This window comes from Belonocnema kinseyi, chromosome 10 (assembly GCF_010883055.1).
Source record: "Belonocnema kinseyi isolate 2016_QV_RU_SX_M_011 chromosome 10, B_treatae_v1, whole genome shotgun sequence".
Taxonomy (NCBI): Eukaryota; Metazoa; Arthropoda; class Insecta; order Hymenoptera; family Cynipidae; genus Belonocnema; species Belonocnema kinseyi.
Window position 1 is genome coordinate 109,931,413 of NC_046666.1, and position 16,137 is coordinate 109,947,549.

The 16,137-nt window shown below is 35.3% G+C and overlaps 1 protein-coding gene across 2 annotated transcripts in view; it reads right to left on the minus strand.

Moving 5' to 3' along the window:
- Positions 1–16,137, minus strand: part of LOC117182135 (protein FAM117B-like) — a 126,868-nt gene that overhangs the window by 22,351 nt on the left and 88,380 nt on the right. The window lies entirely within an intron of this gene.

Sequence of the window (16,137 nt, forward strand, 5' to 3'; positions counted from 1 at the left end):
ATTTGATAATCAGAATGATACGTGAACTAATGTTTAAATGTTCTATAAAAAAATGTTTAAAACGAAACCAAGTTTACATGTTTCACAATTATTTGACAATATAGTGCCAAAAAATACATGAGCCACGTATTCATTTACAAAGAACATTTTATGTATTTCCAGATGCAGCAGCTTCGAAAAGATATTTTAAAAAACTGCAGTTCCATCGTGCAATCTGGTATGAATCTAGAAATAAAATCAGTTAAGACGGAAAATGTAGGAACAGGAATTGATATGATAGAAAATTCTGACATCTTCAATTTTAACGAAGGGATTTGAATAGCCATTAAAATTCTAATGAGGATCTTTCGCCAAAGCTCGTAGAAATAGGTGTTCAAATAAAAATCGGGGACTTGAATACGTGCCATTTCTTGTCGCTTATTGAAGCCGATCAAGAATTAAGTACTTTAATGGGAATTACAAGCTTCACAGTACTGACTACTATTGAGAAAATAGTAAAATTAGTAGAACTACGTTTAGACAATCTATTCAGTAAACAAAGTCTGCGTATTAAAATTGTACTAACATATGTTAAATTTAAACAGAATTTAAGTTATACGGCAATGGCAGTTTTTAATGGTTGTTTAGACCGATACTGTCAAAAAGTATTTAATAGCATGATAGACGTTTTGAGTTACTCTTTAAAATGTTTAATTACTTAGCCGAGTAAAGAAGAAATTTCGCAAAATATTCCTGTTTACTTTCGCGATTTTCCTGACTTTCAAGTCATTTTAGACTACATTGAAATCTCGATTCAAAAACCATCTAATTTCTGCTGTCAGCTAATCGTTTATTCCAATTACAACTCAGATTATACTGTAATGTACATGTCTGGGGTAAACCCTGCTGGAACAATATCTTCTTCAAGTAAAGCTTATGGAGGTCGTGCTTCTGATAAAGCTATTTTTGAACAAAGTGGCCCAGTTGAATGTTCAGATGCAGACAACGGATTTTTTGTTGACAATATTTGCCGTAACAGTGATATAACGGTTCTGCAACCAGGATTTTTGATGAAAAAACTATTTACGACGGAAGCTTTAGAAAATGTAGACACTTTAAGTGATCGAATACATATAGAACGGTTTAATCAGAGATTGAAAGTAATCAAAATTATGGGGGATACAATGCCAATGAATCCTGTTCCAAAATTTGAGCAAATATTTACGACTATTTTTGCGACTGTGAACATGAGTCAATTGATTTTAAGAAATAACAAATTCTTGCATGAAAAGGACGTTTATTATTGAATGTAAAACAAATGTAATAATAATAACAATAATAAAGTAATTACAAAATAATTTTCTTGTAAATGTTTAAATAAAATACCGCTTTTAAGAAACGACAACTTATGGTGTGAAAACGACGTTTATTTTTATATGTAAAATAAAACTAATAATAATAAGGTAATTACAAATGATTTTAACGGAAATGTTTGAATAAAATAACAAGAATCCTAATTATGCCTTCTAATTAATATTATTGTAAACACACATGATGAATCATATCGTTGAAATAAGTTTGTTTAATTTTCCTAAAAGATCTACAGTAAAGGCTTCGTCAAAATCGATCTCTATAACGTGTAACGTATTATCAAAGAAAGAATATAATATAAAATCAGTTTTCTGCAAGTTTAAAATAAAAGTACTTCATAGATTTAGTTTCCCATGTAGGTTTCCTATTTTTGTGTAGGTTTGAATTTCGTAACATCTAGAGCCAGTAAATCCAAACTGCCTTTCTTTCTTCCACGCGGAAAATCAATTTTACGATCCTTGAGAAACTGCGTAAATATTATTGTTCAAACGGACCAGAAATGTTTCGCAGCATTGTTGTGAGGTCTAACTGTGACATTATCCAACGCATTCATACAATTGGAGGATCCGTGTTTATAGAGAGCTACAACCTGCAAATTATTATCAAAAACTTGATTATTATTCAAGTCTTCGACAGAAGCATGTCTTCTCTTCTTAAATAGAATTAAAAGATAAAGAAAACACTTTAAAAAGCTAGTGATCGCTGCGCCATGACTTCGGTTCCCAATAGGGATCCTAACATTTATGGAGAACCCTATAGGGATCCAACATTTATACTAGAGAACCTATTTATAGGGATCCATCTTTCTTACAAACCTTCGTTCCAATGCCAACGACCGAGACCAACGATTCAAATTCTTGATTTTATTTACTGTAAACGGCGAGAGACAAACACAACTGCACACACGGACACGGACATATGACATACACAAATTTATTATTATTATTATGAAAGATAAATTTTTAATGTTGTCACAATTGTCACATTTGTCCAACATGTTGAAGGCATTTTTTAGTTTAGAATTGGATTTTATTTAATATTTTTTCACAGGGCTGTCTCGGTCTATATCATCAGTCACGGACGCATAAAACCTCCCGCTCAAGATGAATTAATTAACCGCACTAAATACAGGACCGAGACCTAAGCGTAAATCACGAACGGATATCCATCCGAGTGCTAGCCGCAACTCGCCCGAGTCAAGATTCACCGCCGAGCTACGGTCGTCAGCAAGTCTAATTACACTCAAAGAATTAATGCATTACTTTTTGGTGATAAATTTGTTAAATACTGCATACAATTCTGACAAGCTAAGGGTATTCAAAAAAATGTTGTACACTTCATTTTCGAGAAAAACAATATTGAGGAAAACATATCGAAATCCCTTCTCAAAAAATCGGTGATCTTGAAACATCACATTCTGTAATTCACATCAACTATCACGGCAGTTGCTTCACTGACTAATGAAGTATCTAGCAGACTGCTGGCGAAAATTGAAATAACGATTTCTAAGAGAGATGTCTTTACTTAAAATTGTCGAAAAGCAGCAACCATTCGTAACCGAACCTCACTAAAAAATAAACTTTTGCTTACGATATGAATCCAGAGCCTCTTCTGATATATAATCATGTTAGCAAAGGTTTAAGTGAGTGATTATGAGCAACCTAAGTCACTCGATGAAAAAAAATTTCACCATCTACATGTCGACTTTTGGCATGTTCGCACTGTCATACTTTATAAATCCTGATTTTAGTGCAATTTTTAGGCATTTTAAGTACCTTTCAGGCTTTTCTTTATACTTTTAAAACACGTTTGCAATATTAAATACATTAACAGAACATATTGTTTCACACATAAATTGGACAACCGTGCTACTCAGACTGAATTACTTCCGGCAATCCATCCAACCCAACAGACTTCTCCTCAAAAATTAAAAAAAAATACTTTTTAAAAATAAAAAGAAAGTGTCCAAACTTATTTGGAACGACTTTCTTTTCGAAATTACGTTGTTTTTTTAGTGTTTTTTTTAATTAACTGTGAAAACTGGCTCATCTAATTATATACTCCCTAGCCTACCTTATTTATTTAAGAAGCTACCCCAACCCCCTAGCCCCTGTAAACACCCCTACTAAGTCACAAGCAGACTAACCCACATACTTCATATCTATACACCCAGATAACACAAACTCCAAACTCTAAACCTACAATCTCAAAACTCACAAACTCTAAACGTACAATCTTAAAAATGTGTATTGCCAAAACCTTCCGAAAACTGCCAAGACGGCTAACCTCAAGTTACAAAAAGTAGAAACTCTTAAAATCAAATTTCACAAAACATAAACTCACTATTTTCAAATCTCAAAATCCACTCTTTTTGAAAATATTAGGGATAGGTGTTTGAATGGATTAAGTTATCTAGGGGAAGATGTTTAGAATAGCGATTAAACTTGTTATCTCTAGGTTTAGGTGGGTTAGCCTGCTTGTGGTTTGGTAGGGGTGGCTTCAATGTTCTACCACTCTGCAAAGTTTCATTGAAATCAGTGAGTGACGGTTGGGTAGGGTTACTTGTAAGTTGCAGAGAAAATTCTGTGAGTCGATTTGTGATTTTTTTATTGCAATTCTGGGATAACAAATAAAGTAAAAAAAAACTGGCAATGAAATTAATAAGTAAAATGATTATATTGGTTTTTATAAATAAATTGTGTGAAAAAATGTTTAATTTAGTGGTTCTACGATTAAACCATTTTTTTTCGGTAAATCACTTTGTATTCCATCGTTAGCGGAGCAGAATGACACATATTGTAACTAATCGATAGTTGCTGATTTTATAAAGAAATTATATTTAAAAATGCACTACTCGGCCATTTGTTCATACAAAATACGTTCTGCTTTCACCAAAACGACTCTAAAGTGATTTAATAGTAATGTTCCATTAGAAAACATTGTCCTTCTGACATATTTGTTGATGTTTTACTCAAGTTGTGTAAAAAACGCTGCCAAGGAAGTTTAGAGGCGTTTTAGAAAAAAAAAAAAATTCTGTAGATAAATAGCCCTGCATTTGTTTATACAATGTGTTAAAAAAATTAACCCGCTAAAAAAGTTCTACTTATACAGGATGTCACTTTAGTTTATGCGTAACCAGATGTGGCCAGGCGTTACAAAAATGACGAAGGAAAAGCTTATATTCGAAGATAAATGAGCTTTTAGACGATGTGAAATCAGGTGCATCCAAACAGTCTATTTTATAGAAATGTGGTATCTCTGAGAGCTTGCACAAGGTTAAGGATCAGAGGCAGAGGCTATCCTGTATCCGGTATAATGACTAAAGAGCAAGCTCTCATTTTAAATTAGAAGCTCAATGGTCTTAAAACGTTTAAACTCACAGGTTAGTCTAGATTTCTCAAGATTTAGACATAAATTTCTGAAGCTTTTCAAGGAGGTTTTAATATTTTTGTAATTGAATCTGAATCTTTTAACTCTATAATTTATAAAAGTTAAAAGTTTAAAATACTGCAGTTTATATGCATTTTATTTAAACTTGTTTAATTGAAAAGTATTAGTACTTTATAGTTTATAAGTGTAAATTGTTGATCAATCGAATTCAAAACTTTTGAATTAAAAAACTTTGATACTTCAATTTGAAAAGTTTAAAATTTATGATTTTTACTTTTAGTGCTTGAATTTGTAGTTTATTTTTTCTTACTTCAAATGAAAAAATGTTCAGGCTTCGAGTTCAAATTCTTTAATTTTATTGACCGAGAAAAATGTTTGCGAATCAAGGAAAACCGAAAATTGATCGGGAATTTTTTTCTTCAATTAAAATGATCGCCCTGATATATGTACGTACATACTTAAAAATCAGTACTTCGATAAAGTTTGATTTTCGAGTACAAACATTTTCACGTTCATTATGATATTATAAAACAAAAATAGCAAAAATACAACAATATTTTTTTAAACGAAACTCTAACAGAAATGGTTCACACGGTCCTGAGTGTTTATAGTTTGGAGAGTCCCGATATAGTACGAAGGCCATTGAGGGTACCGCCGAGACAGCAACTGTAACGGTACTATAGTGTAATTTCAAATTGTTTTCTTTAAAGCAGTATGTATTTCTGTAAATAAGTGGCTGAATTGTGCATTTTTTAATATAAGTTTGTCTACAATGTTACTGATTGTTATCAAACAATATAGTTACATAAATGTTCATCACTGTGAGGGTAATTTCAAACCACTATAATGAAGGCACGACTTATTTCTTGCCTTAAATGCCTGTAGTTTACGTTTGTCTATACTATAAGATTAATTTCATAGACATATAATAGCGTGAGTGAGAGCGAGATTCTAGTAGACGGTGCATACAATAGTCTCCGTTGCACTCTAAAATATTATTGCTATAAATATTTGCTAAACACAAATTTTCGAATGGGAGAACCGCAAACTTTCAAATTTGGCAAGATTTCGTACATGCCTTATAACCAATCAAAAGACAACATTAATATTTTAAGTTGAACTATGCCATAATTGATGGCATTCGCGCACGTTGACACACATTTTTGTATTGATCACCATAGATGACTCCAACTTCTGTAGAAATTTTAGGTTACATATTCACCGCTTGTTAAATGTTAATACTTCTGGGTCCCGACAGCGGTTCGTCTCTGCACCATAATTTGTCTAAACTTTAAAATTGAACTTCTCAGGCCCAGTTTAGAAATAATAGTGGGTGGGATCCTTGTCACATTATACCACTCTAAGATAGGCAAACATATAAATCCATCCTTATTAGCATTTTATTATTATTAACTAAGAATAGAACCTTGTTCTTGATACACTTTTTTCGCGCGGTATTGGAATAGGTCAAATTACATTTATCAAATGTGAATTATCGCCACTAAATCGCTTACTATCACGCGTGTGGCTTATGCTTAAAGGCTTAAAAATGCTTGAACGCAAAACTGAACTTGCGTAGGTGGTCAAAAATCATAAATTGACGCGGTTGCAAATAGTTTCATAGGGACTATCAGCGTTCATTAATTTTATTTGGCTTAATTTAAAAATTTGATTTTTACGGTCATTTGTTAACAATTTATAATTTTTAGACAGAATTAATTAATAAATGCACCATACGAATATTTGCATGCATACAACTCCATTCTTGCAATGCAATCAACTGTAAATAACTATTTTTCAAATTTTGTTATGACACATGTATAAAGATCGTTATTATTCCAGACTTTCACTCATATGAACCCGGTTATATATCATAGACACGGACTCAGTCAAGTGACTGATGAGATTAGGATGTTATAAGTCAATCCAATACGATGCTTGAAGCCTCCTGCGCTGATGATCAGCGTTTCCCAAACTGCTACCCTGGGTAGGGTGGCTACCCGGCGGTAGGGGGATGCCACCCCGGGCCGGGTAGCTCGGTAGGCTCCAAGGCAGGCTCCCCGCTGTGAGAAGCGACTCCTTTTGTTTACCTAACATGAATGCCTTTCTTTGTTCTGAGATTGAGACCTGTTACAATAACTGAAGTTATAAAGATATGACACAATTAAATTCACATGAGCTGAATCAATTTCGTGATATAATTTTAGAAATATGGAAAAAAGTTCACAAAAATCGGTTGATATTTTCACTAAATTTGTCCGAGAAAATCTATTGCTGGACAACTTCGCTGCCTATTAAAATTCGCTAATGTATATTTTACTAAATTTTCCATAGTTCCTAATCAGCTCTAATTTTCTTACAATGGGAAGGTCGAGCGCGGCAAGCCAGCACATGCCTGCATCACAGACAGTCAAGTGTCCCCCCTTGGGTTTAAGTATTATGAAAAAAATGAGGGCGGCGGCCCTACTGCTCCCCAGAAAGAGCGAAAAAAGTTTGGGAATCGCCTCTCAAGATAATCGAAGACGTTAGCTTAAATTTCAATCGAAGAATACACACTGGAGCTGTTTTCGTCGATGTTGAAGAAGCTTTTGACAGTGTTTTGCATGTAGGATTGCTCAGAAAACTAATAAATTACAATTTCCCAAGAAAGCTCATCCTCTTTATAAACTCTTATCTTTCTAATAGGAAATTCTCAGTCAACTAATAAAGAAAAACTAATAAATCAGAAAACTAATAAATCAGAAAACTAATAAATCACAATTTCCCAAGAAAGCTCATCCTCTTTATAAGCTCTTATCTTTCTAATAGGAAATTCTCAGTCAAAATAGGCAAGACACTCAGAAGAGAAACCAATTGGAGCAGATATGCCCTAGTGCATCATACTAGGACTGGTATTCTTTATTATTTACGTAAACGATACTCCTGAGATCCCTGAAGTTTCAATTGGATTATATGCAGATGACACTTGAGTAAACTCTTGACCATAAAAATAAACGTAGCAAAATCAGAATCAATTCTTTTCTCAGTCAGAAGACCAGCTAAAATTGATCCACCCAAAATGTTTAACAAACCAATAGAATGGAAAAATTCCGTAAAATACCTAGGGGGTAAACTTCATAAACGTCTCAATTGGAAGCAGCATACCCATGAAACTAAAGGGAAAACTCTCGAGGTCAGAGACAGAGAATTTCAACTACCATACATTTCAGAGTGTATCAAAGAAACCTTAATAAATTTCATGAATTTGCATGATTGTCACCTTTTGAACATATCTCCTCTCTAGGGAAACATAATTTTGATCCATTACGCAAACATGCGATGCCAACATTTTCTCATTAAATAAGTCGCCCAAGTCGAGGTGGCCCTGCCACCCCCGACCTACTAGTAACTTTTTTGCTTTTTTCGATCCTCTATCTCACTTCCTTCTCTGATTCTTTTCTCATATTTTCTTCTATACAATAATTTAACAGATTTTTGTGGTTTTTCCCACTTTCCGGCTTTTTTTCTCCACACATAATTAACGTCACTTGAAATTCCAGTCATGTCAAATTTCTTTGAGATTGTTTAACAATGCCCAAACGGGTAACGCACAACTTCTTCCAGTCTTATCATTCTTTGGAGAGTCGACCCCTCCCTCTACTACGATGCTGGGTAGTCTTATAAGAGGGCTACCAACAATTAATTACGTCGACACTTCCGGATTACTCCCCTCAAATGAATGCCCCCAGCAGACGATCGGGCATGAGCGCCCCCGAGCTACCTGCTCTATTAGGGATCGCGATCGACGATTATAACACCCCGAACGCTGTTACATTCGCACCCGATATTGTACTTACCATCACGTACAAAGGAGTGCATATAAATACAATTCGAATACTTCGCCGGCCTCGAAATTTTATCCTGAGCGACAGTAATGCCTGTGATTATCCCATCACCGCAGATTACAAAACCAATTAGACGAGCGGTCTAGTTGAAAAAGTAACCAAACTTTCAACATCTAACCAAAAACTTACAAAACAGTCGGTCCTTTTCAGGACCACCAAGTGTTCCAAGCGTAGATTCACTGTTTTTTATCTCCCTGTCTTGAATTAGTTAATTTTCCCACTTTATCTAAGTTTAATATTATTGAATCAGTCTAAACCTACAGACTGAAGTCACTTTATTATCGCTCACCAACGTGTCGACAGAGAGATGTTTGACTTTGGATTCCTGTACCCTGATTAGGAAAGCATTTGACTCTCAAAAAGCTGATCCGTGAAAAACAAAACAAAAGATAAAGAAAAAGGATTGGTTTGCCAGATGTCCTGCACCGTACTCGACAATCGTGGGGGAAGTACTGAATCGCGGATTCAACGGTCACTGGATCGCTAGTAGAGGTCCAGTAAATTAGCCTGCTAGATCACCAGAACTTAAAATGCCGGATTTCTTTTTGTAGGCTTATTTAAAGAATCTAGTTTATCAAGAAGTGTCAATAACTTTGGAGAACATATAACCACGAATCAGGACTGCTTGTATCCAAATAACACCAGACACACTCTGCAGTCGTGTGCAAACTCTCCAAGCGCGGATCAACAAGAGCATCGAAGTGGCAGGTCAGCATTTAATAGAAAACAATTATCCCGTTGGTGAGGGGCGAAGGGACTCGCCGACAAAAGCACCCCAAAGGGGATAACTATTGCGTCTACGTCGCTGTTCCTCGGTAGCTCTAAAATTAGTTGGTTATTTGACTGCTTACATACTAGAAGTAAAAAATGAGAAGCTTGCATTTCAAAAATAAAATAGAGTTTTCTAATTTTTCTACTCCACTTAACTCCCTTCCCAGGTGGGTGGAAGAGGAGCTAAAAATTAAATTAATTACCATTTCAATTACAATTTCTGTTTGGAAGCGCATTTCTTGAACAGTCAACAGTGCCATTTTTCGCCCATGCAGCGTTATCTGGCGCAAATCGAAAAAAAATGTTCAAATAAAACCTACGTTTTTTGTATGCAGAATCTGAATCTGCAATAAAAAATATGTATAATAGTTAGAATTTTACCTTTACGTTATTTATAATTAATTATTGAATCAGAAGCATAACATCGCACTTTACTATTAACCACATATGAATAATATTAAGTAGAAGTAAATATTCGTAATGAAGAATTAACTCATAGTCTCGAGGCTACCCAAATTTTTAAATTAGAAAAAGTCCCTTTTGAAAAGTAAAATTCAAAGAACAATCCTTATATTCCTAATATTCCTGAGTGAAAATTATATGTGAATGTGATCGAAATTGAAAACATTATTTTTCATACAGTTAATAACAATGATTATATTTACAAATTTCATGAAAGAGAATTAGCTTCGATTCGAATACCATCCGATGTGGAATCGACTTATAATTGGTTGCCAACTGGGCCTCAAATGGGCAGGCCTGATAACAAGAAGTGAAATTAATTAACATATTATTTCAATTATATGAGTAACTTAATACAATTCCATCTAAATCCTGAAATTTTCTATTATTCCGATGTTTTGATTACATGTTTTTTTCTTAATAAAGTTTGAATGTGACTCTCGCTCGTGGCATTTTTTCGAAACGCATAGATTAGCTATATCTGTGTGACGTCATTCTTCACAGGAAAATTAAAACTACCTAAGTTATGCAAATTAAAAAAAAGTAAAAATGGTTGCTGAACATGCATTTCAATGTATACATGTCTCTAAACAGCTTTCATGTATTATTATGAGATAACAATTAATAATAATTACAAAGAAAAGAACTGAAATTATCTGCCGAAATAGTTTTTGCCCATTGCCGGCGTGTCTGCATGTTTTGCGGTAAATAAATAACAATTTTTTCAGATCTTTATCCTCCCCACAACCATATCCAGCCACAAAACACTTCTTACCTAATAATATAACTTTATTAGAGACTAGTGTATCCTTATTTATTTTGAACTTTTGAATCTGAATCCGACCTCAGAATTGGGATTAAATGGTCAAAATTTCCCCCTAACCCATGGTAAAAGTAAAAAATCTAGGTGGTAATTGTAAAATAGCGGAATGCCTGCACTTTGCAGCTAATAAATGCATTTTATGTATTTTAAGCGGCTGAAACCAAATCCGACCTCCTAAATTCCTTCTGCCGACAGATTTTTTCCCTAGCATTAGAGAAAAAATTAGAATCATATACGTCATATTTCCCATTGCCTAGAGGAAATAGTAGCACACTGAGAAAAACTTACGGTTTTACGCAGGGCATGTTTATATACACTAAGGTTGATTAAAGTTTGTGAGTAAATATAAATTCTTTATGTATCTTGGGTCGCTTAGTACAAGTGTTTGAGGTCAAATTTGAATTCAGCTACTCAATAAACATAAGGGTTCGTATTACCATGCCATCGTACAAATATAAAACTAGCAGGTTTCAGAATACTCTTGATTTTAAGTTTTTCGCCTTGGCTAGGGAAAAATCGGACGCCTAGGGGAATTTCTGAGGTCGCATTTGGTTTCAGCAGCTCAAAATATAGAAAAGTTCATTTATTAGCTGCAAAGTACAGACATTTTGCTATTTTACAATTATCACCTTTGCAGATTTCAGAATTCCCTGGATTTCTTACTTTTCCTCTGGGCTAAGGGAAAATTTTACCATTTAATCCTAATTCCGAGGTCGGATTCGGATTTAGCGGCTTAAAATAAATAAGGATACACTAACCTCGTACTCATTTCAGACAACTTTTTTGCGCGGACCTGTGTAATCAGCTGGATTAGCAGTAGAAAAACGCAACAGGTCGCGAAGCCTGATTGGTCAATATTTTGAAAAGTAAAATGGCGGTTAAAGTGGTCTTATTGGAGCTTAGCTGTATATCTCCATAAAGTTATTCACAGCTTCAAGTTCCTAAAAACATGCTCATACCATACCATGCAACATCCCCATTGAAAACGCATTAAATCTTCCTGACTGTCCAACTTTTTGGAAATATGTTTAAAGTTGTAATTTGCTTTTTTTTTCTTAGTTTAGCTTTTTCAAAATTTTTCTTCAAATGAACTGTGTATTCATATTTATAAACAAGATTTTCATGAAAAAGCTTGCAGAATATCGTTTCACATATTCTTCTGGAAGCTTCTTCCTTTCATTTCTTAGTTTTTAACTCAATATAATATTGATCTCTTTCATTCAAAATTCCTAAACAAGCATTTGAAGAGTACAGAGCTTTGTATTTTTCTAGTTCTAAAAGTTTGTTGTGCGACATTCAGATGAAATAGTATTATTCACATTTACATCAATTTGCTCTAAAATTAATCTCATTAAATCGCGTTATTATGAAAAACATGATCCCTAGACGTGTCAGAAAATAAGTTTTTCCTTGTAAATTTTTTGGTGAAACTATCACAAATAAAATGATTTTGTTAAATCCGTTGCAAATTTTCGCGAATATTTCGAGAACAGGCCTAACATTTTCTGTAATATTACTGTGATCATTTCGGCCAAAATAATTGTAACATCTTTTTTTGAAACACACATTTTCGCAACGATATATTGAAATTGAACAGTATTTGTCTAATATTGATTGTTGGGGACATGTGATGGCCGTAAATTTCGCCATTGAGAATGTTCCTTAATGGGTAAGGACCTTCCCATTTAACGGCAAGTCCCGAGTTGAATTTGTTCTCTTTATCTGAGAGGTGATGAGCTTTTCTTTTTACTAGGTTCCCAACCTGGTAGCGATGACCATCCTCAGATGGAATTGGATAACGCAGCAGGTAAAGTTCCTGGTTCATCCGGATGGCATCTAAACGTGCAGTCCGTTCATGTGTGGAATGGAAGGATGCACCTAAGACCTATTCTCCAGGATTTTAATCGAGGAACCGAAGAGAACTTCAGTAGGATTTCTTCCTGTAGCCGCATTGCATCTGTAGTCAAACCTGGATTTAATGTCAGTTTTGGGACTGAGCTGCTTTTCTCTTTCTGGATTTTCTCTCTGTTTTGTGAAACTAGAGTGAGCACCGCACTCTTCCCGCGGCTTCTCTCACTCCTCTCACTCATTCTCTCCGCGAGGTATCGATTCTCGGAAATATGAAATGGTGGATCACAGAATCCAGGTTTAAGTGTATTTCGTAATTTACTGGAATTTCGATTAGCTGGACATCCTAGACCTTCTGTAAGTGATATAAAAATCGTAATCACATCCCTACTTTTAGTGCATAATTTCATCTTTACATGGGGTTGACTTGAGGATGATAACTGACTAACATTAGTTCATCACCCCTTGCTAAGTCAATGTTAGGTTTGCCGGTTGGATAACGTGAAAGAGCTCTTGATAGTTCACTACCTCTAATTTACGTGGCTGTATGGCATTATTTTTCAATTAAAGAGTATCCAGATTCCGTACTATTAAATTTCGCGCCAGCGTAACTTAATACCGGCTTTGTTCCACCTGAAGTAGGTTGATATAATACTGTTCCCATTCCTATGGAACTAAGCTAAGTTTGAAGGTGGAAGGGTAAACTGGGGTTTGGTCTAGCTAGACGTAAAGCAGTCTGAAAGAGAATCTTAATTTGCTTAAACTCTGTATCCGCTTCTAAAGTTCAACGCCAAAGAGTACTTTTTCTCAGAAAATTAGTAAGTAATTCTGATGCTTCCGAAAATTCTGGAACGTATTCACAAATCCAACTGCAGACACCCAAACATTTCTGGACTCTACGACGGCCCTGAGGTAGAGAAGCATACAGAATGGCCTGAACATGTTCCCCTGTAACTCATTATCATATGAGCAAATCATATTATCCAGATAACGTAACTCTGTCTATCCAAAGAAACATTTTTTTAACGAACATGTGAGTTTGTGGATTGCTACCCTTTCGAGAACTATATTTAGATATAAAAGATGCTTCTGCCAATTCTTCGGGTAAACAATATTATCTAAATAGATGATACAAAATTTATTGAAGTAACCTCGAAGAACTGTTTGACTTATCAAGCATTAGAAAGCAATGGGCGCCTTTTTCAGGCTAAATGGCAACACTTTAAATTGGTAAGTACCATAATAATGTAGGGCGAAAGCATTATACTTTTTAGAGTCTTTATGAAGTGTAACTTGCCAATACTCTGAGCGCAATTCCAGTCTGGAGAAAGCACTAGCACTTTTTAGTTCTTTTATAGAGTCATTATTCGGGGAAGTGTGTGAGTTGCTTGCTCGGTGATCGAATTTAGATTATTATTACTGAGACTGACAATGTTCAATCAATCCTTCGGCAAGGATTTCTTTGGTCTGTCCCAGAATTATAGTTCTTCTTCCTCCAAACATGGATATGGTCGAAAACAAAAAGGTTGATGTCTAACTGTTCGTATTTAATGTTGCGGGGATTGTATTTGCGTCAATTTACCCTGAGGATCTAGGGCGGATTTCAATCGTTGAACAAAAGAGTTGAATACATCTTTTAATGCAGTGAGAAAATTGTTCTCGATTTTGAGTTCTGGAATGTCTGTATGCTGGGTTCAGAGTACCGAGTTTGACAAATAAATTGCATATCTCTGGTCCTTTCCCGCATAGATTCTTCCCTCGAGAATGTCGATGAGGATTCTGGTCTTATATCCAAGTTAATCCAAGAATTAAAGGTTCTCGAATTCCATTGATAACCAGACATGGCAGCAAAATCATATGATTTCGATAGCTGAAGGATATAGTTATCCTACCTTATGCCATCATGATTAATCCCGCAATATCAAAAAAAATCCTGGATGTAAGACTTAATTTTTTTTTTAATTTTCTGTTAGAACGTCCAGATGTAGAAAATTAACTGTAACTGCTGTGTACGCTAATCCCAGAATTTCGTTCCCATTGAGGCCACCTCGAACTTGGGTAATCGAAGATATTCCTGGGAAGTACCGGATAAACAGACTACTAAGAGTCGTAGAGGGTGGGAACTTGGTGTACCGCCAGGCTCCAGTTTTATGAACTGGAGCCCTGTTTGAAATTCCGTTCCAACAGTTTTTTTCTAGTAGACGACCCAATTCTTATGAAGATGATGTTCAGGACAGTTCCAACATTTAGGAACATCTACTGGTGGATCTTCCTTTTGGATTAGCTTACGATTTTCGCTTTTCGGTAGTTAACTGTTGATCATCACCCCAGTGCCAAGCGGAGCAAGGTCTACGAGAATTCCTCCCTTCCGCAAATAGCATCGAGCAGCACAACCGACAACAAAGAACGTAAACAAAGGAATTATTACACATAATCAAGTAGGAACTTGTTAGGTTATTTCAAACTTACAATCAGAGAACGCTAGTATACTTTATGTGTTCGCAAGCTCTGGCATCATCAAAAAAACAAAACCTTATCTTGAATTAACCTCTTGTGTACTCGCTGTGACACGATTGCACATGTGATGGATTCCAAACTAGAGAAATAAAATATTGTTCAGCGACAAACTGGCCTTACAGCTTAGTGTTTGGCGTGAGAATAGTACTGCGCACCAAAGTTGAAACGGACTATGACTACCGTTCGCACCACTTCTAGCAGCCCCACCAGAACCACGTTGTACACTCTCGACTAGCTATAGAGTAAACAAACCCCCGCTAGAAATAGCCCCACCCCTGGCGTCAGGTAGACACCCTTTTCAAATAAACGTACCTCCGCGAGAAACGGATTCGGATACGACCAGCCCAGCTGTCGAACACTAGTCAAAGAGGGCGATGGTCAATTCCGCCCCAGCTACCTGTGTACCGTCCCCCACTACGCGGCTTCCCCTCACACCGTCGAGCTGCTGCCACTGAGCTTGGTCAACGGGGGGCCTTTGTTCCTAATGAGGCCTAAAATATGGAATATAAAATTTTTTAAATTTCACACTTAGTAAATCACAAATATGATATTCGAAATCTACGAATTATAACGATTCCAACGATATGTTGTTTGACTCATAAAGTTGACAATTAAAGAATTAGTATTCATTTTTATGTTCAATTTTATTTACAATTTTATGGAAAATTTTCCAGTATTGAAATATCATAAATTTTGTTTAATGCCCAGACAAACGCATTTCTCAAACTTGTCCCTTAATAATTTTGCACTTTGCAAAAGGATGAATAGTTTCAGTCTTACCCTAATTTGGGAAAAATTTGGGAAAAATTTGGGAAATTCCGGATGCTAATATTTGGCTAGACTTGAAGCATCATAAATTTTTTTATTGCTTAACCAATCAGGTTGCTCAAAATTGTCCTTAAAACTGTACACTTAGCATGCTAGTCTCATTCGCCTTCATTCATTGATTTGGAATGCAAATGACTTTTTTGGTATACTCTGCTATTGTACAAAATTTTGACTTCAACATCTATTGCATTTTGGAAGAGAAATGTCTTCGGAAGCTGCTCCAATTATTATTGAAACGACGTCTGAGAAAGGTAAAACTATTCT